At 42.0% G+C, this 27,823-nt stretch overlaps 1 protein-coding gene and 1 pseudogene across 10 annotated transcripts in view; both read right to left on the bottom strand.

Annotated features, from left to right (window-relative positions):
- Positions 1-27,823, bottom strand: part of APBB2 (amyloid beta precursor protein binding family B member 2) — a 336,993-nt gene that overhangs the window by 228,717 nt on the left and 80,453 nt on the right. For 7 of the 9 annotated variants that reach the window (XM_079777652.1, XM_079777646.1, XM_079777651.1 and 4 more), the window contains exon 3: positions 3,540-3,645. The exons of the other annotated variants lie outside the window; for them this stretch is intronic. The gene's annotated coding sequence lies outside the window, so the exon portion shown is untranslated. The remainder of the gene's footprint in view (positions 1-3,539; positions 3,646-27,823) is intronic. 9 annotated transcript variants of the gene reach the window in all.
- On the bottom strand, positions 16,787-26,424 carry LOC307094875 (mitochondrial fission 1 protein-like; annotated as a pseudogene). Its single transcript has 2 exons — positions 26,349-26,424; positions 16,787-20,420 (listed from the first exon to the last, which is right to left on the bottom strand). The product of its transcript is annotated as a mitochondrial fission 1 protein-like (transcript).

The following is a 27,823-nucleotide window of genomic DNA, read 5'->3' as shown; positions in this document are numbered from 1 at the left end:
ATTTGTGATTAAGAAAGAAAAGTAGAGGACAAAAGGGAGTTAAAAAGAAGTGCGGAGGTGGTCTATGGTTCTGAATTTTCCCTAAAACCGTGCGCTTGCCTCCTCAAAAAGAAGCCAGTCACCAACACATGTAAGCACCCCTGAGAGTGTACAAAGTACTGTCAGCACCATTTGCTCATGGCTTGTAAATTTCAGAAAGGACATCCCTCCTCCTCCCTTAATGAGTACTTCCACATAACAATTGCTTCAGGACGAGATTCATGTGGAGCATACTTATCCTATATAATAAAAGGGTAATATGCAAATTGACCCTAACGGTGGAAGGACCAGAACGACCGTTGGACCAGTCATCATGAGGCACACTGACCACCTTTTGGTCCCTTTCCCTGGCCAGCAGGCTCCGATCGCCTGATGGCGAACGGAGAACTGGGGGTGGGTGGCAGGGCCAGTGAGCTGGCGGGAACAGCCAACCTCTCGGACCCTTCCCCTGGCCATCAGGCACCAATCACCCAATGGCGAACGGGGAACCAGGGGTGGGTGGTGGCAGGGGGTGGGGCAGTCAGGGGAGATGGCCCTGATCGCAGGCCAGGCCTAGGACCGTACCCGTGCACAAATTTCGTGCACTGGGCCTCTAGTATACTATAACCTTCTTCTTTTATTTTTTGCTAGCTTAAAGGTGAATTATGAACATCCTTTGGTGCATATAAATGTTCACCTATGACATCAGGTTTCGTGAGCAGAGATCTGTTTGCCATGGTCCCTCTGGCAACACAGTGTCTACCTTTAGCTTATTATTGTGATCAAAAGTCCTACAGCTACCTTGCCTCCACAAAATGGAAAAATGACTTTTACAACAATGTCCCAAAGGGAATATTTTGGTATAATGGAAGAAAAATATTTCACCAGAGACTATATTAAATTTTCAAGAGATGCTAAATGATTTGAAAGGCTGTTTAAGCAGCTTACTTTCTGAGACTAAGTTCTATCTCCAATCCAAACACCACTGCATATATCTGAATCCTGAGGCCCAGAGAATTAATCTTTTGTCCTTTTCATTCCCTTTCTGTGAACAGATTGGTGACTTCCAACATAATCCTCTTTCAAATATCCTTCCAAGCTGGAATAACAACTACACCAATAGGATTTCCTTTATTTTAAGGTTAATACGTGAATACAAGACTACAAAATTTAACTAAATAAAAACCGCTATCATCTTTTAAAATTCCATTGCCAACAGTATTTCGCTATTGCCATATTTCACTGGAACAAAACAACTGTTTTGGGAGGAAATTTCCAAAGTCCTTCCTTTCAATGGACTATATGAGCAGAGACTCGACAGCACTCAGAATTATATCCGTGGTGTGTGATTACTCTATGTGTGTATGTATAGTATTTTTTCAGTACAAATATCTTATTAAACTTCAAATGGGGTTCATAGTTAAAGACCCTTACCTTATTATTATAATTACTACCAAAAAATACACAATTTAATTATAAGTAAACTTATAGTAAATATAATCTATATATATAAAAGAAAAGTGTCCATCCAACCAGTAGCTATGACATGCACTGACCACCAGGGTGCAGACGCTCAATGCAGGAGCTGCCATGACACGCACTGGCCATTTAAAAATAAACAGCACCACAGACCTGGCCCCAACAAACCAACACTCAGCTTCCCCCAAGTGGGACACAGGCCCCGCCACCACCCTGGAACAACACCCCACCAAGACCCCATGGCACAAAATGTGGCCCACTGCCCAGCCTAGCCCAGAAATGGTCGCTGTGGGCGCCAGGTAATGACATCACGCAGCAACGCCTGGCTTGCTCTCTCTGCTGACTAGCCTCCTTGCAGTTTCTTCAGCCCAGGAACACAACTTGCTTTATAGCCAGATGCAAACATTGTACACTTTAATCAAGTATCTGTGAAGCGTTTTCATGTGCCTCATCTCATTTGATCCTCACAGATGTCCTGGAGTAGGTAGATAGGAGACTCATTAGAATCCTATTTTCTTTTCATTAGCCAGAAAATGGAGATTTAGAAAGTTTAGAAACTTGACCTGACTGAAAAGAAGTAAGAAATGGTGGACCTTAAAAATGACTTCAGGTTTTCTCACTGCACAGAATATAGTCAAACACCGCTGCAGTTAAATATGTTACCCCTTGTTCTCCCTGCGTGATCTACAATAATAATATGCTTCGTGTTGATATTTACTGCTGTGTTTCTGACAATTACCTGCAAGAGAAGTTGGGATGCTTCACTGGGCTGGAAAAAGTTTAGCTAAATCAGAAAGCAGGTCTAATTAAGCAAGTTTATTCTATATCTATAAAAGGCTAGGTTGACTCGCACATGTGCGATACATATAAAGAGCGATACATATAAAGCACTCACTGGCACTCATCGTACACGTGTGTTTCAATCTGTCACTGTTGATCATGAATTTGGTTTACACTTCTATTATAGAGAAAGGGTGAATAGCAATATTAAAATATTTCTTCTAATTAATTTCCTTTCAATGTGCACGAATCCATGCACCAGGCCACTAGTATAACAATAAAATCTGATATTATCTAATGCTTTTATAGAACTTGTAGAGCAAAGTTCTTTTCTGCCTTGCTTTACTTTAGATGCTTCAACTATATCAAATATGTAGAGGAGCTGTAAGACACAAGGCATACCTAGTTTAGAAAACTACCTAGTAATTAAATGCATGAACAGTTCCTATTGTCAATGATATTGTTCCTGGAACATGCCAGAAAGAAGGTTTGGGTGTGTGTGTGTGTTGTTTTGTTTGCATTCTTATGGGCCACACATGCTTCCAAGTAGTATTTACAGCAAAGTACAGTGACTGTATTATTTTTAAGGCCCATTTTATCTTTTCAAAAATATCAGAGAATAAAATTGAACTTTATAGTCTCAAGCAATTTTTTCTAAAAGATAGCAAAACCATTCATACAGGTGTCTCAATTAGCATATCTGAAAGTCCCTCAAAAAGGTATAAAATAATAAAACCGGCAGGTGCACCAAATCTTCCAATAAAAGGCTACATGAAGAACTTATTGAACACTTGACTCTACATTTTGTTTTCCCTTCCAGACAAGAAAAGAACCATATGGATTTCATTCTTATTCCAAAAATTCAGAATCAAAGAGCCCATATCAAAGTCTAAAATACCTGAAGCTCAAAACACTGGACTCACTTTTCTGTCACACCACATTGCATCCCCTTATTTTTTTTTAAAGTTTAATTCATCTACTGCACATCAAATAAAAGGCCTTATTACAACCTTGAGGGCTCAGTTTTTGAAACCCAAAAGAAATGGCACAATGCAGAGAGTCATCCAAATCTCTTTAGAAGGTTTTTTTTTGAAAAGGTCTCCTGAGTCCCTTCCCATGTTTCAAATCCATAAGAATACATAAAACTTACAAAGCCAGGACAGAAGGAAAGCAGAAAGGCCACAGACCCACTGTTAACTTTCTGAGAGAAGTATATCAGAATTTTTTTTTTTTTAAAAAAAGCAAGTTAGAAAATGACTTACTTTTCCCCGATCTTTGGTACAAAGTTCAAAAGGCAAGTTTCCTTCTCCCACAAAGTCTTGTTAATTAATAGCAATCACTCAGTGAGGTCAGGCAGCCCAGATGTATCTAAAAATTGTGTAGAGACAAAAATAGTTAAAATTCAAAGTCAGGTTAGAAATTAAAAATCAAAACATCCCATTGCTATTCACATCCTCTCTGCATAATTAAAGTACAGATTTCACTGAATAGCTAAATGATGAGTTTTGTGAGCTACGTTTCTTTCAGAACAATACTAACAAGGCTTGCTAAATCTGGACGGCATTTTGATCTGTTGTCTTATTAAAGTTACTAAAGCAGGAATCAGCGAGGCTTCTTGGCAACCATTCGTAGTAAAAATGTCCTTCTCAGGGAGTCATAAAGAGCAACTGCGGGAGGATCTGGACTTCTAATTATATCGAGACTTGGGAGGGAAGGTCTAACGAAATCACACTTGTGCCTGCACCACCTTCCAAAGATGAGCCCATCTCACAAACACGGAGGCGTTTGAACAGACTGGAACAATAACAAAGAAAACCATCAGCAACTTAATGCCCTTCAGATGTATTCCCTTAGGCACCCCCCTTCCCTGCAGCAGGTGGGAATAAGAAGAGTCCTGTTAACTTTTTTCTAAAAACAAACACCCAGAAAATCCAAAAATTCTGCACCATAATAACCTGATTTAAAACCTAAGTTACTTCCTCAACAATGCTGTGAATGAATACATACATAACAGCTCATTCACAAGATTACAAAGTTTGAGTAGGTGAAACAGATGCCACAGGTAAACCATAACCTCAAGTCTGTGCTCTCCCATTCTGGGCCTTATGTTAGATGTAATTCTAAGAAGCGTGATGAACTCATCAAGAGGTTGAAAAATAGGTCAATTAGAAGACAGACAGAACTGCTACAGTAGCAGTCACAACTGAAAAGCAGGCAGAATCCCAGAAACATCAATAGGCATCTTTTATTATTATTATTGTCATTGTTACTGCCAACACTTACACAGTGTTGACTCTCATGCCAGATTCTTCTGTTTTACACATATTAACTCCACACAGGATAGACACAGCAGAATATCTCCTACACATCACCGTATTACCACATGTTGTACTCAATTCTGCTAAACCTTGTGTTTGTTCCAAGACTGAGACTGTAGGAAACAATTTGAGCATAACTCGAATTTCACATTTGTTTATGCATCATTTCATTGCAAGCAACGCTGGGTAATAGCAGAAGACTGCACCCAGGTGGCACCCAGATGTGTAAGGAGAGATAGAATGCAAAAGTCCATGCCTCACACATGCACTAGTGGTCTCAGTTTCCACCAGCGTGCTGTGAGCCACACCCATCCGCATTGGGTGCCCCAACTTTCCTTCAGATTTCAGGTAATGCTCCTTCCAACACTTCAGAATACCTCACAGGCTGCAACCCTTCCAACCCTCAGACAAGAAAAGGTCAGGACTTTGTCAAGGTACAGTGCCATATTTATTTATTCCTTAACCAACTAATACGTGTAAAATTGTGCTTCAATTTTTTATCAGTTCCTATCCTTTTTTTTAATGTATCACTAGTAAACACTGATAAAGGTTTTTGAGTGCTATGTCCCTGACCCCATTTATCCCATAAGCGTTGTGGGTTGGGTTCTACTGCATGATTTTGCATAGCATGGTGATTTTTTAGAAATGCGTGCATCACATTTTAGCAGAAATGAGTGCACGATAACTAGTGACTGAACGTCCACCCCACGGGCTGTATAAGCCCTCAAAATCATTTGGTCTGGCCTGCCAAGGCATTGGGGGTGAGTTAATTACATGCTTGACCAAATATAGTGGGCTGATTTTTAAAAAACATTTTTTATTGATTTCAGAGAGGAAGAGAGAGGGAGCGAGATAGAAACATCAATGATGAGAGAGAATCATTGATTGGCTGCCTCCTGCATGCCCCACACTGGGGATCAAGCCTGCAACCTGGGCATGTGCCCTGACTGGGAATTGAATCTTGACCTCCTGGTTCATAGGTTGTTGCTCAACCACTGAGCCACGCCAGTCAGTCTAGCAGGCTGATTTTTAAGTTGATAATTTTGTATGGCCAGAGAATGGTGTTATAAATATCCAAATGGCCCTGGGCAGGAAAAAGTTCCCCACCCCTGGTGTATAAGATTGCTTATGATGTAAACCAGAAGAGGTTGCACTGTGATTTTTCAAATCTTTTCATTATGTTAAAGGGAATAGTAACATATATAATACAATTTTAGAAAGATTCTCATTCACAATGTTCACAATTACCAAGTATGGACTCTTAAGGGTCAGTTTCTATTATGTGAAAATTTTATTTATGAGAAGTTCCCTAAAGGTGGTAGATAAATAAGGTGGTACTGCACCATTCTTTACAGACCAAGATGATGGTGTTATAGATTCTTGGATATAAGAGGGCTTAACCATAATTGCTAGGAAGGCAGATTTTAAACTAGTATATTGAAAAGACTCTGAACTTATCCTTTAAAAAAGTGTAAATTATACATAAAGATATATACTAAGAACTTTTCTATTATAAGTAATATCATTTCAAGCAATTTGAAAACTTTAAGTATCCAACAATGGATAAATAGATTTTTTTAAATCTGTAAGGTATTTAAGTGGGAAAATGTTTTTAAGTAGTGTTCGTGGGAATGCAGACTATAAGGCAAAATGTTCAATATGGTATCAATTTTGTTTAAAAGTATCTACATCTAGAAAAAAAAAACTAGAAGTAAAAAAATAAGTCAACATGTGAATAGCTGCTTACTAGAGATAATAGAATTAGAGTAGAATAATTTTTCTTTCTCTGCATCTCCCTGTGGTACCCAAATTTTCCACAATAATCTCATCTACTTTTCCAATTAAAAAATAACAATGTGCTATAAAAAAATAAGACTGAGACATTTGGTGGGAAAATCTCATTTTATCCCCACTTTAATTTCACACGAGAATCCAGACAATAGAATGAAGGCCAGCACAAGAACCAGGACACCAGACGCTTTCTCCACAATTACTAACAGATCTAGTTTTACGGCTGTACCCTTAAAAGTGTTTTCTAACTCATAGTTCAAGGGCAACCCAGTCCCAACAGGGATGTTCAAAGTATATCAATCCATTACAGAGTCCAAAATATAATTTGCTTTTACTGGCTAAAATAGTCATGGACTTGGGAAAATCCAGATGAAAGATTTTTTTAAATTATATAATTGTATACGAGCTGTCTTAATGTCTGAAGGAAATTTTATATTGAATGAAGAAATTATGTTCTGGATAAAGCTCCTTTCAAACAAGAGCAAGATGAAAGAAATACAAGGAGTGATGGATTTGGGCACAGGGATGAATGTTCACTTGGGCAGTTTTAAATAGAAAGTGAGAACAGGGAGATTGATCTTTATGATCTCCAAAAGAACTCAGTAATATTAAAATGTCCCCACCCACGACGAAATTTGACTTTGAAAATAATCCATTTGCCAAAAGTGGTGACTCTGTAGTCATGAGTGCATTTCGTTAATCTCATAGGCTGAAATCTCTTAAGAACTGAGTGGTGATAGTACTCAAGACTCAAATTGGCCCCCCCACACCTGAGTTCACTCACCTGTGCTTATTAGCAGCACATTTAAATGATGTGTCCCTTTCCATTTTTGGTTTAACCTTCTCACATACCATACAGCCAGTAACTATCCTATATAATAAAAGGGTAATATGCAAATCAACCAAATGGCGGAACGACTGGTCGCTATGATGCACACTGACCACCACAGGGCAGACACTCAATGCAGGAGTTGCCCCCTGGTGGCCAGTGTGCTCCCACAGGGGGAGCGCTGCTCAGCCACAAGCCGGCCTGACAGCTGGCAGCAGTCTGTGCTAAGGATGCAGGGAGCGGGCTTAAGCAGCAGTCTGACATCCCCCGAGGGCTCCCGGACTTCAAAAGGGTGCAGGTTGGGCTAAGGGACACCCCCCTTCCCCCCGTCAGTGCATGAATGTCATGCACCAGGCCTCTAGTTTTGTATAGATCAGCTGCTTTACTATGACTCCCCATTCTCAAAAAATGTACTGAAGATTAAGAGTCAGTGTGTGTGTGTGTGTGTGTGTGTGTGTGTGTGTGTGTGTGTGGTTTTGTTTCATAAAACTACAAAGCATCCGAAACATTAGATGTATACACCTGAATAATAACCATATTCCTGCTGCACAAAGCATAGATGTAGTAGTCTTTGCTTCTTTGTTTTCTTTCAAAAAATGCTGACTTCCATAAAAAAAACAAAAAACAAAAACAAAGCCCTTCTGTTTCAAATCTGCTTTTGTATTTTTAAGCATTTTCATAGGTTCCCTAGCAAATGGAAACAAAAGCTACTGGCATCGTGTTTTGTTTTTGTTTGAAAGAACAGAATAGGCAAATGAACATTTTAATTATGCTATTACATATAAAAATAGATCACAGAGGAGATACTGAGTTCCAGAAAAATCAGTCAGTTCAAGTTCAAGATCCCCCTCGGAGACTATCATTTTATCAAATGCATGCTGATTACTTTGGAAAATAACTTGGGAATTCTTGGTTTCTGTGTCTCACAAGTTGCTGCATAAAATGCTGCACATAGGCACCTTGAATAATTTGCAACCAAATATTACTAGTATAATCAGCAAGTAAACTCAGATACTATACTCAACTATGAGTACTCAAAAGAAAATCTATGAATTTTAGTTTTTAAAAGAAGACATGCTGAAATATACACCCATCTCTACAGGCCTCACACTGACTGAAAATGTAGAGCACCGAGGAACTCTCAGCATGAAACCTATATATTTCTTAAATTGCTGCAAGAATTAACATATGCCTAGCTCAGGGGAATACAGTCTCGTAGCATTACCGGATATTAAAAAAAGGGCAACCAATGTTTTCAAGGTCTACCTGGAAAACAAGCAGAAACTGTTTTCTCAGGCTCTCTAGTCTCTCCCTGGGCAGAATTCCAACACAATCTAAATTGGTCTTTGGCGCCATCGCAGGTCATTTTTTGCATCACTGTGCCACTTCCGGTCCAAAACCCAAAGATCTTCGCTTTCAGTGACCTCCTCCTCTCACTGGTCCTTCCCTTCCAATTTCTAAACTCACAATGCTTCCATGGGACTGTTTTAGCAGAAGTTCAGGGGTGGGGAAGCTTAAACAAATGCCGAGTGACTTAACTTTCTCTGGGTTATAGGCATTTTTAAGGAAAATTACCCAGATTTTGGTTTCTAAATATTTTAGCTCTTTGGAGAAATAGTTGGGTACAGGCCTGAGCTAAGAAAAGTACAAGATAAGCCTAGAACATGTTTCTATGCCAGAAAGCAAGAAGTGCTCAACTATTAATGCAGACATGACAAAAAGACATTGGTAGGAGCTGGTCATCACTTTGAATAACAACAACAAAACGATATGGATGAGTTAGAACACATTGAATCAAAAAGAACCATTTACCCAGAGATATTCATGAAAAAGAGGATAGAGGGAAGCTCATCGTTATTTTAAAAATTCGAGCTAATAAACACCAAAAGAAGAGCAGAAATAGAAAATCCTACTTCGCAACCAGTGAGGCAATAATTGATTCACTCAAGAACCATTCAAGGATGCTAAAGCCATGAGGGAAAAGGTTGCTGTGCGACAGGACACTCAGTCTCTGAGGATCACCCCGCAGACACTTACCACTTACCTAAGAGAAAAGGTACCTTGAGCTCAGTTATAGGACAACTAAATGTATGTATCTCCACAGGAGCGATGTGGTATGTCGGTCAAAACGCTTAATCTGTATGTAACCATAAAGTAACAAACAAATCCAGATTGTGGTACTTTCTACAAGACAACTGTCTTGGAATCTTCCAAGATATCAGTGCTGGGAATGACAAAAACAAACAAACAAAACAAAAACATGGTGACTGTTCCAGATGGAAGGAAACGAAAAAGACAAAATGCAACAAATGACTGTTGATGAATCTTAGATGAGGAGAGGGGTTAGAAAAGACATTATTGGAATAATTTAGGAAGTTTAAATAGGTATTCAAATATTATCTATATGTGAGATAATATTTCTAGGTGATAATAGTATTATCAGTTAGGTGGAAGAATATTCTTTTTTTAAAAAATATATATTTTATTGATTATTTACAGAGAGGAAGAGAGTTAGAAACATCGATGAGAGAGAAACATCGATCAGCTGCCTCTTGCACACCCCCTACTGGGGATGTGCCCACAACCAAGGTACATGCCCTTGACTGGAATCGAACCTGGGACCTTTCAGTCCACAGGCCGACGCTCTATCCACTGAGCCAAACCGGTTTTGGCAAGGAAGAATATTCTTGTGCTAAAGGTCATATCTCTACAACTAATTCAAATGGTTCAGCAAAAAATTAAGTGTGTGTGTGGAGAGAGAGAGAGAGACAGAGAGAGAGAAATAGATAAAGCAAACTTGGCAAAATGCTAGCATCTTCTATGGCAGGGTAGCCCTAACATAAAAATGAGTAACCATGGTTACTTGCAGGCTGTATCTATTCTGTATAAAGAGAGATCATAAAAGAGCTTATGGTTGAAAGGAAACTGACACAAATAGAAATACAGTCCACTGGTGTTAGAGCATTCAGTCCATTTCTCAAAAAACTTTATCAGTTTCAGAATTCAAAAATCTTTTTCCGATTCATTTCTGTTCTGCAGCAATTAATGGTTGTTAGCTGGAAGAAGGAGATTGAAAAAGAAAAAGAAACGCAAAGGAGAGGAAAGCAATGGGTCAAGATTAGCAAGAGAAAAGTTCAGTTCTCCTCCACCCAGTCTGAAGAAGAGTTAGGTCTCCAGGTTTTAAAAGCTCTGCCTTGTTTCCCATCCTGATGAGAAACCCGGTGTGGGTGTGGGCATTTCCAATGAGGCAGAAAGTGCCCCTTTGCAAGATGTACACTGACTTCATCCCGTGCCCACCTCTGGTCAAGCCTAGAACAGGACCAGGCATCTGAATTACAAGCCATGTGAGCAAACACACATCCCAGACCCACAGCTTTCAGCAGCTGCCCAAACTCAATGTGTCTGACACAGAATCCCCCCACCCCCCCAAACTTGATCCCTCGTTTCTGTTACCTCTTTCCTTTGTCTATCCAGTCTCAAAATTGCAGCTTTATCTGTTACTTCCGTTCCCAATGGCCCATTTTTCACACCCTCTCTTCCTCGTTCACATCCTTAAAGCCATGTTGGCCACAAGGTCCTGCAGAGTCCAGGCAGAAATGACCTCTCTTTTCTTTGTTCTTTCTCAATATTTCTGTCTATGGCACTCACTGGGCACATTTTAAAAATCTCTTCACCACATAGCACTGGTTCTGCACCCAAGGCAAGCAAGTGCTTTGCTCTGTTACCTCATTTTAAATCACTGCAATTCTGTGAAGCAGTTTGTTATTTTATCCCTACTTTACCCAAGAAATGGCTACTCAGACAGGTGCAATAAACTTGTTCAAGGTCACCGAGTTGTGAAGCTAATGTTCAGACCCTACCCCAGGTTCTTCAGGTTCTACCCCAATACCAAAGTGCTTTGTATTGTCATTCATTAGTTTTAAACACGGTCTCCTGTCCTTAAGTCCAGCAAACCTTCCTTGAAGGAAGGGATCCAGTTTATCCAACTGTGAGCTCTCTCCAGAGCCAAGCATGCTTGTAACTCATGTTCACTGATTCATATTTCAAGACTCAGCCCAGAGCCTTGGCCAGTGTTGCTCAGTGGTTGGGCATTATCCTGTGCACCAAAAGGTTGCCAGTTCGATTCCAGGTCAGGGCACATGCCTGGGTTGCAGGCTCTGTCCCCAGTGGGGGGCATACAGGAGGCAGCCAATAGATGTTATGCATGCCTCTCACATTGATGTTTCTCTCTCCCTTTCTCTCTCACTAAAAGTCAATTTAAAATAAAAAATAATTTTTAAAGACTCAGCCCAGAGACCATTTGTCTTTCTGACTTCCAGCCCCCATCCCTACAGAACCAACCACTCCATCCTCCTGGCCTCTGTATGCTTCTACTGCAGTATATGCAAGCCTTTTTTCCCATTGAATTTATTGGGTGACATTGGTCAATAAAGTCATATAGGTTTCCGGTGTGCAAGCTTGAACTGCGGGGTGCATGACAGCCACATGTATGCCTGGAACAGAGTAGACACTTAATGAATGCTCAATGAATGAAATGTTTATGCATGAGACAGCTGGGTTTCTCAACTGGGGTGCTATGCTTTGCTAACAAAAATTTATGATCTCATTTTTTATCTTTACCATATAGGGAGGGAATTATTTTAGACTAGAGGAGCAGAGGGGAAGTGGAAAAGAAGAGCGAGTACAGGTCTTGGCCTTTTGAGGCATATCCACTTCACCTGCTGCCCAGGGTATATGTGCTCCAGAGCTTACAACTTGTCATGTATGTGTACTATCATTCAATACAAATTATGATTCAGTATGTCTGAGACAGAGCTCAAGCTTTCACATTTCTAACAAGCTTCCAAGAGATGGTAATGCAGGTGATCTACAGACAGGCTTATGAGTAGCAAAAAGGTCTAGACAGTTGTCGTGAAATTATACCCATTTAAAGAGATATAGCCCAGCCAGCATGGCTCAGTGGTTGAGCGCTGACCTATGAACCAGGAGGTCACAGTTTGATTCCTGGTCAGGGCACATGCCTCCTCAATGGGAGGGGTGCAGGAGGTAACTGATCAGTGATTCTCATTGATGTCTCTATCTCTCTTCCCCTCTCCCTTCTTCTCTGATTTTTTTTTTTTAAAGAGAGAGATAGCATGCAGACTAAAATGACAAGACATAAATTCACTGACTGTCAATGCTAGTTATCTCTGGGTCTCTGCTTTCTGCTCTTCTGTAACTCCCTAGTATTCTATAATGACTCTTGCTGATGGAAATAAAAATTTTAAATGCTATATGTACATGCATAAAAACCTGCAGAGTTGGACCTTTTCACTCTGCATGCCTACATCTTTATTTAAGCAACAAATATATTTAAAAGGATTAGACTTTGGAGATAACAGGTTGGTGAATTTAGCAATCCCCTACATACTCATTTTAACATGCAGATTAACATAAAATAGCAATTACACTTAACAAGCAGCCACTACCGTAAGCATTGTTTTTCTCAGGTTCCTTTCCCTTAATAGAAAGAGAAAGAATCCATTCAGTTGGAATACAATAAAAGGCAAACTAAATTAAGGACAGAAGACAAAACAAGCAGGCGCTACACGGAACCTCTTCCAAGTGGGTCAACAGAACCGCGTGAAAGTTAAAAGCGAAGTGAAAGGCGTTCTCCCGGCAGAGACAGGGTGGGCTGGGGTCCACAACAAGGTTGGATGGAATAAATCAAATCAGCACTCGCTGAGCAGCTACAAGAGAGGTGGAAGGAATGACCCTCAGAAGAGCCCCAATTCCAAAGCATAACAAGGAGAGGTCATTAGGAAAAGGCAATGAAGGGTGCACATCTGCAAGAAAACATTCCACAGATACCCAAAGGATGCCAGGGCTATTCTGCCATTGGTAGAAGCTGCAGGTGGCATTCCAAAGGATGCCAGGGCTATTCTGCCATTGGTAGAAGCTGCAGGTGGCATTCCAAAGGATGCCAGGGCTATTCTGCCATTGGTAGAAGCTGCAGGCCGGGCAGGTGGGCATTTCACACCCGCTCCAATACCTGCATCCATTCTACACACTTGCCCAGCCATACCTGCCTGGGCCTCAAGGAGGCCAAAAACACAGAAGGAGCCCAACCGCCCTGCCCCATGGCATTGTCAGGGCCTCCTGGTCGGAGGGGAACTAGCCAGGCCCTGCACCCTCTGCTTTCCAACTCAACTCTCTTCCAACCTCCAGGTAAGCGTTCCCCACCACAGGCTCCAGGTATTCACACGACAATTGCACCTACAAGTCCCAACTGATTTGGGGGCTTAAAGAAATATTAAGAAACTCACTGTGAAACTACCTACAAGGATTAGAACTCAGTGTCTGGAAAGCTCATCTATACAACGAACTGAAAATCACTTCTGTGTGTCTACATAGTAGCTCTAAGGAAGTGCTTTCATAGCTTTGAGGTTTACACACACTGGACATTTGGCTCAACTGGAAACGTGTTATCGTATCTCCGCTGAATTCTGAGAGTCGAGCGCCAGACCACTCCAGACAGGTAAGCATTATGCTGATGATTAAAGTGTGATCACATGAGATTTCAAAACTAGTACCAAAGTCATCGTCTTCCCTGGGGGAAATCTGAATTTACTTAGACTTCCTTACATGTATTTTATTGAAAGTCAGTGTTGTTTTTATTTTTAATTACATCGATGACAGATGAGGCAGGAGAGAGGGAAGACCACCATCATCTTTTCAGTGCCCCAAAGCTTAAATGGCTTACTATCTTAGCTGGAATTTTAAATTCAAAGAGATTTAAGAAGCATGAAAATAAAAATAAAAGAAAAGAAAAAGAAAAGACATACATGGTCTTTTGCTTGGGTTCTGGCTTTTAAAAATTTTTAATGCTAAAGATTTGGGGGATAAATTTGGGAAATTTGACTATGGACTGTTAGTAAATGATATTTGGGAACTATTGCTAACTCTGTTAGATGTCATAATGATATTGTGTTTACTTAAGGCAGCTTCCTTAATTCTTGGAGATGCCTGCTACAATACTTAGGGGTAAAATATCATGCCATCTATTTATTTTCGCAAAACATAAAATGTGTAAATTTATACAGATGATGTACGTAGAAAAGAATGTTAATAATTGTTAAAAGTAGATGGGGATTCTATGGGTGTTCATCATTCTATTCTTTCTACTTTTTTCTACATTTGAAAACTTTTAGAATTAAAAGTTTAAATTTATAACAATAAAAACTATTTACGACCTTATAGTTTTATCTCCCTTATTCTATTGTCTTGCCACATTAGACTACAGTCCAACTATAGTCAACGATTATCTTTCCTCCCGAAGACATTCTGTCACACCCTCCCACCTCTGACCCACTGCGTGTTATATTCTCTCAACCTGAAATTTTTTCTCTCCGGTCAAAGTCATTTTGGTGAGAGTCAACTTATTCTCTTATGTCCATTTCAAATGCTGCCTTTTCTAGGTAAACTTCCCTAACCCCCCAACTTTATGCACCGCTGTTTTCTGACTCCCCATAACACTGGGTACCTCTCATCATACTGATCACTTTCCATCTTGCATGGGAAAAACTGAAGCTGACATTTACACACAGCTTCCCCTGTGTGAGGCCCTGCTCTGCCTACTCCCGCATGTGTTCTTTCATTTACTTATTTTTTTCCTACCCCACTGGGATAGGAACTGTTATTACTCACTTTTCACAGGTGAGGAAACGGGCTTTAAAAGGCTGGGTCACTTACCCAAGTCACCAGGTGAGTAAATGGCAGACCCAGGCTTCATTCCAATGGAGCCCCATCGGCTCCCAAAGGCTTAAGCACTAAAGTGCATGTCATTTGCTCGGTGCCCTGACCCTCCCCTACTACACATGGCACCTGGAGGCAGGCAGAGCACCTCACTTACTCATCCCCTCAACCAATCTTTGTTGGAAAGCCTCTGTTGTCAGGAAACAACGGCTCAATGTGATGGGATTAAAGTGGTGAGTGGAATAGGACAGTTTTTGACCCAGATAAAAAAAAAATAAGAAAATATGAACAAACTATGGACTTTAGTTAATAATAATGTATCAATGTCAGTTCATGAATTGTAGCATATGTACCATATGAATGTAAGTTGTTAAAATAGGAGAAATGAGATGGGAGCGTATATGAGAACTCTGTACTATCATGTCAATTTTTCTGAAACTCTAAAACTATTCTTTAAAATAATGTCTATTTTTTATTTTTTTAAAAATATTTTTATTGATTTCAGAGAGGAAGGAAGAGGGAGAGAGAGACAGGAACATCAATGATTAGAGAGACTCATTGATCAGCTGCCTCCTGCATGCCCCCAGTGGGGATCGAACCCACAACCCGGGCATGTGGCCTGACCGGGAATCCAACCGTGACCTCCTGGTTCATAAGTCGATGCTCAATCACTGGGCTATGCCAGCCGGGCAAGAATGTCTATTTTTTTAAAAAGAAAAAAAATGTGACAATGAGGTTGGTTTTCTTGATTGGCTCATACACCGCCTCTCACACCAATTCCATAGAAGAGTGGTCCAGTCATGTTTGATTTAATCAACATGCCCAAGAGGGAATTTACCACATCTCCTACTTCTCTAGGTCAAGTCAAGGTCTTAAAGGAAGTCTCAGAAAGACTCTAGGAAATTCAATTTTGAAAAAATAGTGTTGGTATTTTTTCCTTAAAAATCCGAGTCCCAATTCTCAAGTTCTATAGCCACTTCAAATCCAGAACGTTAGGCACCTGCACATGAACATAGGCAACCATCCATGCCTGATTCTCTCCCAAAGAAGATAACTTTCAGATCCCCGATCCAGGGACTTCTCTCCGCTAGAATACATGGCTCTCTCGGGAGCCTTTGTGAGATCTGCTAGACTTCCCCATGTAAAACCTTCCTATGTGGAGCTAACCTAATAAATCACCATGGGTAACAGTAACTCTATTTTACATCAAAATCCTAGAAAACCACAGACGAACCAGGAAAGACAAATATGTCTTTCCTGCGTGAAAACATGTAAATATTTAGCAGACATCATTTGACAATATTAGCCACAATAAGCAACACCATTAAGAGTACTTCAGGGTTTACAGAGCATTTTGTCATTTCGTTTCATAAAAGGTGGTAAAGGACATGGGTGGTAAAGATATCCCCATTTTATAGATATGGAAAATTGAGGCTTATCATTGAAGTCAGAACTCATTCACATCCACCACTGCTGACTTGACTCCACTCAGGATCCCTCCAGACTTGGCTCAGTGCTTTTGTTCTCTCCAACCAGGAAGACGGGAGTTCTCTCCCATTGTAATTTCCCACTCTCCTCCCCTCCCCTCCCCTCCCCTCCCCTCCCCTCCCCTCCCCTCCCCTCCCCTCCCCTCCCCTCCCCTCCCCCCCCCCTCTCTCTGAGCAGAATTATAGAAACCAACTCAGGACTAGGGCACGTCCCCACTCATTCTTACAGCCCCTGCATGTTAACACAATGCCTCCCACGGGGGTGCTCCCCAAACCCCACAGCCCATGCCCACATGAATACGTGAATGATCCTGTGCCACAAAGCTTACCCATCGGCAGAAGCTGTGAAACAAAAATATACCCTGTTCTGGTTCCGGAAAACGAATGGGAAATTCAAGGTGACTGTTTTTCCTTGACCTTGAAGCAAAATAAATTATGGTTCTGTTTTACAACATGGCTGATAACCATAAATAGGAAAGATAAAGTGTTCTGTTTTCCTCCTGAGTCCTCAGCTCGGCTTCCAATTTGGGGCCAAGAACATTTGGGGAATGTGCCACAGGTCCTGGTTTACATCCAGATTCCAGAAAACGGGGAGAGGAAAATGAGTCTGACCGTCCATATCGCTTGGGTTCCTGTGACAGGAACCACCCTCTCCCTAAAATCCGTGTTTCTCTTTCTGTGGACGTACTGGCCACATGGACCATTTTGTTATGAGAACCTTTGATTCTCAGAAGCTAAATCAGATGGAAAGTCAATTTTTTAAAAGATTTTTATTGATTTCAGAGAGGAAGAGAGGGAGCGAGAAACGTCAGTGATGAGAGAGAATCGTCAATGATGAGAAAGAATCATTGATCAGCTGCCTCCTGCACGCCCCCCACGCTGGGGATCGAGCCTGCAACCCAGGCATGCGCCCTCAGTCCGCAGGCCAACGCTCTGTCCATTGAGCCAAACCAGCCAGGGCGGAAAGTCAAATATTTTTAAAAGATCAAATCATTAAAAAAAATTCTTCTCGGCCCCCCGGTATGAAATATAAAGCTGCTGACTTCACACAGAGAGGGACTGATTCAGAGTTCACTGCTCCTGCCTGGAGGGAAACCGAAGGCCGCCCGCCCTGTGCCAGGACATCACAGAAGCTGCTGAAAGAAGCAGTTTACTGAATAGTACCTCTGTGTCTTCAAAGTTCTACCAGGTCCAACCGTGGAAAACTAAAACCACTGGGATCAAAGAGGCTAACATTCAATGCTTGCTTTGTTTGTTTTCAACCAGAATAACTAAAACTGAATATAGTTCATCAAGGGTTTAAGTTCTGCTTCACTGTATTTTTCCTTCTGTGTCCAACTATAAAAGAGGCTTTTTAAAAATAATAAAATGTTTAATTCTACCATCAATAACACACGTGCTTTGAAAATTTTTTTTATCAGAAATGGGAGATGAGGTGTGTAGAGCGATCCAAACCTTTTCTTGTCTATCCAAAGGCATATATTGTAGAATCAAACTGAAATCATTAGAAATGTCCTCCAATTTCACAGTTAATGAACTGCTCCTCTGCCCTCATCACAGAATACCAGAAGGAACGTGTGTGTGTGTGTGTGTGTGTGTGTGCACATGCACATGTGGTATGTGTACACACTTATGGGTGCTCATGTGTGCTGCGCCTGGGGGTGGGGCTGATGTGGGGGAGGGTAGGCTTCAGAACTCATAAAAAGTGTCTTAGGTCCTCCTCAGATCTGGTTCCACTTGCCCCTTTGCTTTTCCACCCTGTTCTTTGCTCCAGGTGGCTGAGCATTTAACAGCAGGCGCCCTTGTCCTCTGGCTCATGGTTGGGTTTAGCCAGTGGAGAGGCTCTCACCGGAGGGTGCCTGCAGGAGAGCAGGAGGAGGGAGAACAGGCCATGCGGGGTCCTCTCAGGTCACCAGTCCCGTCAGGTGGCCACTACACGCAGCTCTCTGTCTCCCTGTAGCCGGCCCTCCCTCACCCCCCAGGTCCAGAGCGGAAGGAGCTCGGCTGCTCTAAGCCCCAGGGCACTGAGCTTCCTTGTGGTCCCTACACCCTGCCCGATCCCGATCTGAATGTGCCCCCTGTGTCCTGATGGGGTCCGAACTACTATGCAGACCTAAAGCCTTCGCATCCTCACCTAACGAGATCGTGTCCTGTAATTAGCACTGGTGGATCCCTTTTTTTATGACAGCCCGACATCACTTATGTCAAAGAAGAGTCCGTCTACAATATTTCAGAACCTTTTAAAGCTGTTTGGACTGCTGTCCTGACACGCTTTTTGTTTTGTGGGTTTGTTTTTTTTTTTGTTTTAATCCTCAAAATGTCATCATCTGTAATAAATTACACAGTAGTAGAAATATACTTGTAGATTAAGTGGTCTTTCCCCCCCAGCCTTATTGAGATATAGCTGACATATAAAAATAGTGATATTAAACATGTACATCATGTATTATACAATTGTATACCTGAAACCTATAATTTTATTAACCAATATCATCCCAATACTTTCAATTAAATAAAGTGCACATCGTAGTGATTTGATATAGGTATACATTGTGAAAGGATTCCTCCCACCTAGTGTTATCAACTATAGTCACCATGCTTTACATTAGATCTTTAGGCCTTATTCATCTTACGGCTAAGTTTGTACCCTTTTACAAACCTCTCCCTATTCTCCCTACCTCAGCCCCTGGCACCACTTTTATACTGTGCTTCTATGAGTTTGCCTTTTTTTTTAAGATTCCACATATACGTGATACTATGCAGTATTTGTCTTCCTCTGTCTGACTTAATGCCCTCAAAGTTTACCCGTGTTGTTGTAAAGATAGGATTTCCTTCTTGCTCATGGCTGAATAATATTCCATTATATTTATGTCTGTGTCTGTGTGTGTGTGTGTGTGTGTGTGCGCGCGTGCGTGCATCTCACTTCTTTATCCATTCATCAGACAGGTTGTTTCCGTATCTTGACTAGTGTGTTGATAAAGCTGCAATGAACAAGGAGGTGCATGTATCTTTTCAAGTTAGTGTTTTTCTTTCTTTCTTTCTTTCGTGTGTGTGTGTGTGTGTGTGTTTTCAGAAAAATACCCAGAAGTGGAATTTCTGGATCACATATTTCTATTTTTAATTTTTTGAGGAAACTCCATATGGTTTTCCATAGTGGCTGCAAAAACTTACATTCCTACTAGCAGTGCACAAGGGTTCCCTTTTCTCCACATCCCGCCTACACTTATCTCTTGTCTTCTTGGTGCCAGCCATTCTAACAGGTGAGAGGGGAAACACCATTGTGGTGTGTTTTTTTCCCCCCAAGTCAAAGCCCAATCTTATTTACACTCATCCTAAAGCACACGATCTGGGGCTAGAGGACAGATCTCAGGGGAGAGGAGGGTGAGGCCAGAGAGGACAGGGTGCAGGAGAAGAAAGGGACACAGCGAGAACGGATGGGCCCCTCTCTGAGTGCTCTGCATGGGCTCCCTGTATCCCTGGGCAGAGGCAGAGGTGCAGTCTCATTCAGGATTTGGACTTGGATACAGCAAACCCGATGAGTCCAGCCAGTCCCGCCACACCCAGGGCCACGCCTCCAACAATGGCCATGCCCCCCGGTCCATCTTTCTTCCTGGCCTTGTCAATGAGCCGTTGCAGTTCTTTGGCCTAGTTCGGGGCTCTGTCTGCAGCAGCCCTCGCACACACTCAGGGCCTTTTCATATTCCGGGAGCCGGCAGTTCCCCACAGCCCGGGAGACGACATAATCCCGCTGCTCCTCTTTGCTCCCTTTGAGCAACAGCTCCTCCCGCAGTGCAACGCCTTTACGGATGTCAGCATTGCGCTTGCTTCGCACCAAGCACCAGGCACACGCAAACTGCATGCTCTTGACACCGAGCCTGCTGCCTTCTCAGACTGAAATGTCTTTCCACACTCCAGCAGGGTCATCCACAGACACCAGCTCGTTTAGCACGGCCTCCGTGGCCGCCGGCCCCGCAATGCTCACACCTCAGACGTTACTGCGCCACCAACTCCATGGCCCTCTGGCAGGAGGGGAGAACCACTTCCGGCCTCCATTGTGGTTTTGATGTGCATCTCCCGAATGGTTCTGATGAGCTTCCAGCTCTCTCTTCCCTTGATTTCCCTCCACTGTGCTTATTACACTGGTACGTTTATTGGTTATGGTCCATTTTCTCTCAGGAGAATGCATGGTCCCAGAAAGTAGGGACCTTGTCCGTTAGGATCACGGCTCGTGCCCACTGCCTAGAACAGGGCATGGCATACAGTCTGCGCTCACTACACATTTGTTGAATAAATGGAAGAACTGCCGATCGGCTTCCTGAAGGACTACAGCTTCATTTCCTGGGACCAAGATGCTCAGTGGCCAGCTTTCGAAGATGCTACGGAAGGGATTCTGTTTAAATTAAAAGAGGAGGCTGTGGAACGATGTGCCATCCTACATGAAGATTTTCCACACTGCACCTCCACACCAGCAAAGTACACAGGAGACAAACAGAAAACACGAATAAACTTGAACAATTGTTTAAACCAGGGCAGCAAAGGTTTTCTGTAAAGGGCCAGACGGAAGTTCCACTTTGAAGGCCATAGAATCTGTCACAATTGCTCACCTCCGCTGCCGTAACAGGAGAGCAGCCACACACAGCACCCAAATGAAGAGCACAGCTGTGCTCCAATAACACTTTGTTTATGGACACTGAAATATGAATTTCACATAATATTCAAGCACCCTGAAGTATTATTTTCCTTTTGATTTTTTTCCCAACTAAAAATGTGAAAAGCATTCCAGGCTCAAAGGCCATACAAAAAACAGGCAGCAGGCTGGATTTGGCTTCATGCTGTAGCTGGCTGACCCCTGGTTTAAATAATTTCTAAGGGTGGTGTTTTTTTTTTCTATAGACAAAATACATCTAGTCAATCAATCTGCTGGGTAGCTACAATTAAGCGTGGAATAACTGTACTTGGTAAAGAATAATATGCTGGATGAATAAACATTACTAATCACTCTTTCAGGACTGTCTTTCCACCCGGATTTTGACCATTTTCAAACAAATTCTGAAAGCATCTGTTTCTTCATCTAAGACTCTCATCTTCCACCCTAGTGAAAAAAAAAATGTGTCCTGCGCCTTCCCTTATCGGAAAGGGGGACTGTAACAAAAGCTCAGGCAGAGAGAAGAGGATGTCTTCCCTCGTTTTGGGGCAAGGCAGATTCCAGCACAATGTTTTATGATGAAGTGTACACTGTGTTGCTTACACTTTGCTTTCAAGTACTTTTAAACACACCCTGTCGTGTGGGCTCTGGAATGAGAACTATTGTGATTTCAGGCGCTGCTAGGATTCAGAGTCATCTGCCCCCAGGAGCCGTAAAATTTGCTGCAAAGGTCAGGCTGGGAGATGGCGGGGCCAAAACGTGTTCTTTCATAACTTAAGGCAGAAGACTTTAAGTTCGCTCAGTTTTAATAATAGTCTCATCTCTGTTACATATTTAGCAATACATGAAAATAAGCTATCTGAAGATCTCTTCTTGGTATTACTCAGAAGAGGTATCATTAACTTGAAAGATGTGTTTGACCTTAGATTCACAGCAGAGAATAGCAGCACTTTGCTTTCAGACTCTAGATGTTTTAAATATCCAAATGAAGGGTGTCCCAGAAACCCGATCAAGAAATAATTCAAGAAGAAAGTTCTCAACATTTACACCCCGCATTTTCTCCAACACACGCCTTATCCTTCACTAGACCCTGGAACCCTTCCCCAGTCTCTTCTGGCCTCTCCATTCCAACCACCACAACCCAGGTCATTTTTCTTCTCAACATCCTCTCTAGAAGATGAAACCCACACAGCAGGAATAATGAACGGCTCACTGTTAAACCCCTAGCTCCCAGCACAGGACCTGACACACAGTAGGAGCTCAAGAAATATGGGAAGGAAACACTCCTGTGTATGACATTCCTGGGCCCTCTCATTCTGGCCCCACTTCCCATTTCTAGTCTGTCTTCCGTCATTCCCCATCATCCACACCCTCCTGGCTTCACACCCCCCCCCCATCTGTCTTTGAATTCCTCCATGCACGCCCCTGCCTCCATAAGCTCATTCGCACGACTTCCTCCCCCTGAAACGTCATCCCCTCTCCCCCACCTGTGGGCCTCGGAAAGCCCAAATCCACAGTCCGAGCCTGATGTAGAAAGGAAGAATTACTTGCCCCTGTGCTTGGTTTGCACAGAAGGTTAGACATACTGTCTTAAATCATTACACTTTGTTTTCTGGCTGTCTCCAAAAAAAACCATGCGCTCTGAGGGCAGGGCCCCGTGTCCTTTTTCTTTTATTTTTTATTTTTAATATATTTTATTGATTTTTTACAGAGAGGAAGGGAGAGGGATAGAGAGAAACATCGATGAAAGAGAAGCATCAATCAGCTGCCTCCTGCACACCCCCTACTGGGGATGTGCCCGCAACCAAGGTACATGCCCTTGACCGGAATCCAACCTGGGACCCTTGAGTCCGCAGGCTGATGCTCTACCCACTGAGCCAAACCGGCCAGGGCTTCTTTTTCTTTTTTATTCTCAGTGGCTTACTTGTAATATATACTTGAGTGCTTCTTGAAAACTACTTACTCATTCATGCAACAACTTCTTATAAAGCACCCAACCTTCACTGGCACTATGGGGATATATCACTGAACACACACACAGACACACTTACCACTGCCTATTGGAATTTGTATTATAGTGAGCAGAGAGACGTAGTAACTTAAAACATAGGTCTGCAGCTTTCAATATGTCATCTGGGTAGGTAGGGCAGGTTTCAGAGAGGGTAACATCTGATCAAAGATTAAAGAAGAGAAGAGGTTAGCCCTGTGGATATCTGGGGAATAGCATACAGGAGGAAGAAAGACCAAATGTGAAGTCCCTGAGGCAGAAATAAGCTCAGTGTGTTCAAAGGCCAGGGCAGGGGGAGTGGAGTTAGCTGGGGGAGAATATGAGGAGATACGGTCAGCGAGACAAGCGGGACATCGTATGAAGACTTTTGGGCAATCCCAGGGACTTCATCTTTTATTGTGAGGACAGAGAAGTCTTTGCAAGTTTTGAGCAGAAGAGTGCCAAGACTTTACAGAACCTCTCTCGTGAGAATAGAGTGTGGGAAGGCACGAAGAGAATTAAGGGAAGTTGTTAGGAGGTCTTTGGAATAGTCCAGGTGAGACAGAACAGTGGCTCAGGTCAAGGTGGCAACAACAGATATGTTCTAAAGGTCAAGTCCATTAGGTTTTGTGACAGACTGGACCTTGGAAACATGTCTACATTTCCTCCTTTCATTGATAGTGATAAGCCCCAGCTCAGACCCTTCTCGTCATTCCTTCGTTTCTGCGAAAGGCTCCAATTTGTTCTCCTCCCCATCAATTCTCTCCTCTCTTCATCCTACAAACCACCACAGGGTGGTGTTCAGAATGGCACTCCCATCACACATCACCTGCTCACAGCGGGTGGGAGCACAGACCTGCTCTGAAGCCCTCCCCGACCTGTGTCCTCGGTTCTTGTCATGCATGATACCCAATGACAGTGGTAGTGTTTCAGCCTTTTCTGTATTATAAACTTAAATAATCAATTATGTACACATACAAATATATACACATATGTGTATTTTGGACAATGTCATCTTAATCTCCCTAAGGTTCAAATACCTTAAAGTATGGGGGGTATAATTCCTGCCATGACTAAGTGTAAGGTCAGATATTAGTACATAAGCTGTAAAGAAAAAAAGGAAGACAACACAAAAATAAATATTACTAATTCTGATGGTCTATCCATCAATCAAACCATTTGAAGAAAAAAGTTATTTAAAATTTTTTTTTAATTAGAAAAAACAATTTGGCTTTATTTTTTAAATGAAACAGTAATTATAATGTATTGAAATATGTATAGATAAGAGATGCCATAATAAGTTTATATTCCAGACCACCATTGCCTACATTCGAAAGAAAAACTGTCATCATTTTCTTATCTACTAGAGGCCCGGTGCACAAAATACGTGCACTGGTAGGGTCCCTAGGCTTGGCTGGTGATCAGGGCCCATCGGGGTCTTCCTTCTCCCCCCTCCCTCCCTTCACCCCCCTGCCCCCCCTCCCCCAGCTGCTGCTGCCGGCCAGGGCCTTCCTTCATTCCACGCTGCCTCCTGGTGGTCAGCGCACATCATAGCGAGAGGTTGAACTCCCAGTCAGTCGAACTCCCGAGGGTACAATTTGCATATTAGCCTTTTATTATTTAGGATTATTAAATTTCAGGGTTCAAACTAAGGCTACGGAGGTAAATCACACCACAGAGAAATGACTACGACAGTTTCCAGACAAGCCCATCAAGAGTTGCAGAGTTAAGCAGTTATTGCTACTGGAAGAGTTTAGGGCAGGCATCTCCTTTGACCTACAACCGGCATCTAGGTTTTAATTAAGAGGAAAGTGAAATCTGGGCAGAGGAATCAGAAGATATTTAAAAGGCCCACTGCCTTTATCTGTACATCAGTCATTACTTCTAGTCCAAACAGGCAGGTCTTTCTTAGCAAACAGCCTTCCTGATTAGCAATCAGATTGTGGAGACTTCCAAGGCTACCCCCGGCCTTACAGCCTGAAAAGCAAATACAGTTCAGACCAAAGCTCATATTTAAAGCAAACAGACTGAGCATAAAGGTACACTTTCAGACACACTTCAGCAAGATGGGATTCTTTGTCCTTCAAATCACATTTGGTAAACAGCTGTCTTTTTTCCTTTCTTTGTCTCAACTCAGTGTTTTAACTAATACGCTTTCAAGGGAACAGTCGCTGGCCCAGCACATACTTTACCACTTTTCCCACAAAAATTACCTACTTCTTCTGCATGCCAAGAGGATAAGAAGGACTGACCAATAAACACAGTTTTCAAAAAATTACATTTTTAAAAAATACTTACTAGGGTTTTAGAAACAATATTAAAACATAATGAAGCAAAATGACTCATGATCATACTACCTGGCTAGCTCCTGATTCTTTTCTAAAAGGAAAAAAGAAAAATACATACACGACCATAGCTAGAAAACTCAAATCATGCAGAAAAGAAAAAGAAGGAAAGTTTTTCAATATATAAAAGTTCATATCTTTTCTAGGAAAAAATATGTATATACTAGCTTTTTTAAAATTATACAAAAGGGAATGGTATTCATGTGGGTCTACAAAACATTTTTCATTTTATATAGATACATGCACATACACATATAAGTGTATGTGTGTGTATAACAATTCCAAATCAACACACATACAGAGCTACTTCATTCTTTACAAAGATGCTATATGTAATTTGTAAAATATCTTGGCATGGTTTTAAGTGAACCTAATTATGAAATTGCTGGTTTTAAGTGAACTTATTTATGATTTATGTTTTGAAATACATTGCCTAGTTGCTCTCCAATGGTGTCTATTTTAGAAGACAAATAATTACAGATGGTAGTCCTTTTTCTACATGTGTTGTAAGTACCGTATTTTCCGGCGTATAAGACGACTGGGCGTATAGAAGATTTTCCTGGGTTAAAAAGTCGTCTTATACGCCAGAAAAAAACGGTATCACAAATGACCTGCTTTGTCGAAAGCTGCAGCACAGCAGGCCAGACAACCAACCCATCCCAGACCATGTCAAGCTCTTCTAGACAACACAGACTCTATGAACCAACCAGAAACATCGCAGAGCAAAGCTGGAGGGTGGCCATCACAGCTCTGTCGAGGGTTCTGTGCCGCTGACCTTTTACTTGTTTTTACGTTCTTTGTCTAAGACAACTGCAGGAAAAGATGGGGGGGGAGGGGGATTATCTTCTGCTGGGTACTTACCTTAGTTCATTTAGCTGCTATGACACAATACCACAGGCTGGGTGGCTTCTGAACGATAGAAACTTATTGCTCACAGTTCTGGAAGCTGGAAATCCAAGGCTGAGGTGCCAGCATGGTCACCTTCTGGCGAGGCCCCTTTTCCTGCTCCATGGCTGACCATTTCCCTGTGCGCTCAGCTGGCGGAAGGGGCTAGGGATCTATCTCTCTGGAGGCTCTTGTATAAGGCACTGATCCCATTCATGAGGGCTCCACCCTTATGACTGAAGTACCTCCCTGTCACCACTTCTTTATCTCATCTTTGAGAGTTAAGATTCCGACGTAAGAATTTGGGAGGACACATTCATTTAGATCACAGCAGTACTTACCTAAGAATACTAGCAGTCGAAAATACTAGGAAAGCAGTAGATAGATGGCAGTCACATACCATCAGAGAGTTGAACACCTTTGGACTCTCCCCATTGTCAAATCCTCGGGAGCCCCTCAAAGCAGACAGTGTGGAAAAAGCTCAAAACCCAAACAAGGAATGCAGAGTGGGGATGCAGTCAGGAACGTCCCAGAAGGAATGACGTTCTTCCTTCCTTCTCTAAGTAGCTGCTTAGGAGAGTCTGCTTCCCCCAGCAACCAGATAGCTCCGGATAACACAGCAAGCTGATAGAGGCAAGGCTGGGCTACAAAGCTTGGCTGTAAAACCTGGGACAGATGCATTTCAGAGGGGTGGGGGTGGGGGAGTGGGAGGGGAGTGATTAACCAGGGAACTTGTATACATATATGCATAACCCATGGACACAGAAAATAGAGTGGTGAAGGCCTGGGAGGGCCGGGTGCAGGGTGGAGGGGATCGATAGGGGAAAACAAACAAACAAAAACAAAGGGGCATCTGTAATACTTTCAAGAATAAAGATACATTAAAAAAAAAAAACACCTTGGGACAGATTCCCAAACATACCCTGCATTATTATTTCCACCTCTGAGGGTCTGATTAGGTATTTTCCTCAGGTAAAAGGGCTTAAAATCTTCCATTCATTGACAGCCTCCTACCTCCTACTTACTTATAAAAAAAAAAAAAATGCCACTTCTCCAGATTAATCTACACTCACATTGCACTCACTCCTTGAAAATTCCAAAGCATTCTATTTATCTATTACTTTGGGCCTTTATTGTCTCATTAAGTTAAAAGAAGAGTAAAAGATATAAAGAAAGATATAGAGAGAAAGTTTTCTATAGGTCAACCGTTTCATAGGCATTGCTGTCATTTATACTGGCACCTAATGTTTTGAGAAAAAGTTCAGATTTAAATCTAAATTAGTAGATGTGAGACTTGGATAAAATCATTTGGTCTTGCCAATCCCCAGCTTCTTTATCTTTAAAACAGGGTAATACTCTCTCTATCATAGGATTGATGTGAAGATCAAATAAAGTTCCTTCCCCCGCTTCCCCATCAAAGACTGAGAAAGTGCTTAAGTACTTAGCACATGGGACATGCTCAATAAAATCTGGGCTCTCCCAAAAGAGCTTGTATTCTGGCTGTCTCTCCCCAGGATAGCACATT

Source organism: Cnephaeus nilssonii (genome assembly GCF_951640355.1).
Source record: "Cnephaeus nilssonii genome assembly, chromosome: 1".
NCBI classification, from domain to species: domain Eukaryota; kingdom Metazoa; phylum Chordata; class Mammalia; order Chiroptera; family Vespertilionidae; genus Cnephaeus; species Cnephaeus nilssonii.
This window is presented reverse-complemented; position numbering and strand designations above follow the sequence as displayed.